The sequence below is a fragment of the Budorcas taxicolor genome, chromosome 17, assembly GCF_023091745.1.
Source record: "Budorcas taxicolor isolate Tak-1 chromosome 17, Takin1.1, whole genome shotgun sequence".
In the NCBI taxonomy this organism is placed as follows: Eukaryota; Metazoa; Chordata; class Mammalia; order Artiodactyla; family Bovidae; genus Budorcas; species Budorcas taxicolor.
Window position 1 is genome coordinate 11,032,857 of NC_068926.1, and position 3,864 is coordinate 11,036,720.

The window sequence follows — 3,864 nt, forward strand, 5'->3', positions numbered from 1 at the left end:
TAATTATCTTAGATCTTGATGACTTGCTATAGCTTCTAGAACAGTCCTTGCTACTTCACCTTCCACTTTTATGTTATAGAGATGGCTTCTTTTTTAAAACCTTATGAACCAACCTTGGCTAGCTTCAGACTTTTCTTCTGCAGCTTCCGTGCCTCTCTTAACCTTCATAGAGCTGAAGAGTTAGGGCTGTGCTCTGCATTAGGCTTTGGGTTAAGGGGACGTTGTGGATGGTTTGATTCACTAAAACTTTCTCCATATCAGCAATAAGGCTGTCTTGCTTTCTTATCATTCATGTATTCACCGGAGTAGCACTTTCAATTTCCTTATAAGAACTTTTCCTTTGTATTCACAACTTGGGCAACTGGTTCAAGAGGCCTAGCTGTCACCTTGGCATGATTTCCTCACTAAGCTTAATCATTTCTAATTTTTTATTTAAATTGAGAGACATGTGAAGCTTCCTAGGTGGTGCAGTGCTACGGAATATGCCTACCAAGGCAGGAGCTGCAGAAGACACGTGTTCAATCCTGGGTTGGGACGATCCCTTGAAGAAGGGAATGGCAACCCGATCCCTTATTCTTATCTGGGAAATCCCATGGTCAGAGGAGCCTAGCGGGCTACAGTCCACAGGGTTGCAAAAAGTCAGACATGACTTAGTGACAAAGCCTTCCTTTCACTTGAAAACTTAGATGCCATCGTAGGATCATTAACTATCCTAATTTTAAAATTGTTGTGTTTCAGGGAAAAGGGAGGCCCTAGGAAAGGGAGGAAGATAGGGAACAGCTGGCTGATGGGACAGTCAAAACACACACAGCATTTATTGATTATGTTCTCTGCCTTATATGGGCCTGGTTCATGGAGCCCCAAAACAATTAAAATAGTAACATCAAAGATCACTGGTCACAGCTCACTATAAGAAGCATAATAATAATGAGATGGTTTGAAAAATGGTGAGATTACTAAAATGTGACATCAGGGTGCCTTGTGCTCAGTCATGTCCGACTCTTTGTGACCCCATGAACTGTAACCTGTCAGGCTCCTCTGTCCATGGGATTTCTCAGGGAAGAGTACTGGAGTGGGTTGCCATTCCCTTCCCCAGGGGATCTTCCTGACACACAGAGACATGAAATGAGCAAACGCTACTGGAAAAATGGTGCTGGTAGACTTGCTTGATGGAGGGTTGCCACAAACCTTCCATTTGCAAAGAATGTAATGTCTGCAAAGTGCAGTGAAGTGAAACATAATAAGGTATGCCTGTACCTGGAACCAAACAATCTTCCAGCCTTTGCAGAGGACCCATAGGTGTTTATTGTGGCCTACTTTCAACACTAGCCTTAGAGCTGTAAAATCAGTAGGAGGTGAGAGTTTCAGAGTTTTTTTTAGGTCTTCCTGAGCATGCATACAATCTTATGCATGCATTTGGCCTTTGACCTTCTCAAGATTTTGTCCTTACAGGACACTCATTTTCCTCACAAGCTTTTTGTTTGGTCTACTGTTTGCCCCAGTTGTTAATGATCACCTTGGTAGCAGCAACCTAAGACAGTAGACTACAAGGATTTTCAACAAATACCCTTGGGAAGGAGCTTTATTACTAGGCTAGTTGCTGTTGTTCTTGTTTAGTCACTAAGTTGTGTCTGAATCTTTTGTGACCCCATGGACTGTATCCCACCAGGCTCCTCTGTCTGTGGGATTTCCCAGGCAAGAATACTAGAATGGGTTGCTATTTTCTTTTCCAAGGGATCTTTCTGGCCCAGGGATCGAGCCTGTGTCTGCTGCATTGGCAGGTGGATTCTTTACCACTGAGCCACCAGGGAAGTTGGAGTTAGGCAAAATAGATATATGCCTTTGAGTCACCATTCTAGGGAGCCACCAGGCAGATCAGAACAAATAACTAATAACAACTCTTTATTCACTCTGGTACCAGAAATGCAGGCTGTTATTTTCCCAGCTACCACTGATATAAGGAGTGGGTGATGGGACTGGAATCCCATTAGTACTTACTAAGAACTAGCTATTTTCCTTGAAAAAATACTGTTGCCAGGTTGTTGCAGGCCTTTGGCTAATTTCCAGAGTTCAAAGAAAGTTGATTCTGACAGTCTTTTGTCTAGTTTTCTTTGTTCTTATGGAGGGGTGGAATTTGGAGTTCCTCATTTTACTATTTTCACTGATGTCACCTCAGCCCATTTTAAACCTTGATAATAGCTAATCTAGAGACAAAAAGCACTGTAGGAAACTAATAATTAAAAAAAAATCTTTGTTGTGATACAGCTGACTAGAGAGTTCAATTTTGTGGCTAGGACTCAATTGCTGATGGAACCTCTATCTTTGGCATCTTAAAGAATCTTAGTTTATGGCAGCTGTGCAGCTAAGATGTCTAGAAAGAGTTTGTACAAGTGTTCTAGGCAAAACCAGTCCCTAAGAAGGTTTAGTCTAATATGACCCTCAACTTTTCAGATTCTTAAACTCTAAAGCATTATGTCCAATTCTCAGAAATGATTCATACTAACCAAACTCATAATAACCTAATTTATAAATAATAATATCAACAAATTATTTCATAATGTGAACTGTTACTGACAAGACAATCAACATCTGATCATTTTGGAGTCACTGTTTCCCAGTGTGTTTGTACCTTTGGAAGAGAGCAAGCTGAAAAATTGCTTGGCAAGCAGGGTGGGTAGAATAATGTTGTTGTTGTTTAGTTGCTAAGTTGTGTCTGACTCTTTTCAACCCCAGGGACTGACGCATGCCAGGCTTCCCTGTCCTTCACCATCTCCTGGAGTTTGCTCAAACTCATGTCCATCAAGTTGGCTATGCCATCCAACCATCTCATCCTCTGCTGCCCCTTCTCTTTTTGCCTTCAATCTTTCCCAGCAACAGGGTCTTTTCCAAAGTGTTGGCTCCACATCAGGTGGCCAAAGTATTGGAACTTCAGCTTCAGTTTAATCATTAGTCCTTCCAATGAACATTCAGGATTGATTCCCTTTAGGATTGATTGGTTTGATTTCTTTGCAGTCCAAGGGGCTCTCAAGCATCTTCTCCAGCACCACAATTTGAAAGCATCAATTTTTTGGCACTCAGCCTTCATTGGTGGCTCAGACAGTAGAGACTCTGCCTGCAATGCAGGAGACCCGGGGTTGATCCCTGGGTCAGGAAGATCCCCTGGAGAAGGGAATGGCAGTCCATTCCAGTATCCTTGCCTAAAGAATTCTATGGACAGAGGATCCTCGTGGGCTACAGTCCAGGGGGCTGCAAAGAGTTGGACATGACTGAGTGACTACATTTTTTTTTTCAGCCTTCTTTATGGTCCAACTCTCATATCCATACATGACTACTGGAAAAACCATAGCTTTGACTATATGCACATTTGTCAGCAAAGTGATGTTTCTGCTTTTTATTTATAATATGCTATCTGAGTTTGTCATAGCTTTCCTTCTAAGGAGCAAGCGTCTTTTAGTTTCATGGCTATAATCACTGCCCACAGTGATTTTGGAGCCCAAGAAAAATGTCTGTCACTGCTTCTACTTTTTCCTCTTCTAATTGCTTAAAGTTATGGGACTGCATGCCATGATCTTAGTTTATTGAATGTTGAGTTTCAAATCAGCAGTTTCACTCTCCTCTTTCACCCTCATCAAAAGTCTCTTTAGTTCCTCTTCACTTTTCGCCATTAGAGTAGTATCATCTGCAAATCTGAGGTTACTGATATTTCTCCCAGCAATCTTGATTCCAGCTTGTCATTCATCCAGTCCAGCAATTCACACGATGTGCTCTGCATAGAAGTTAAATAAGTAGGGTGACAATATATACCCTTGTCATACTCCTTTCCCAATTTGGAACCAGTCAGTAGTTCCATGTCTGGTTCTAATT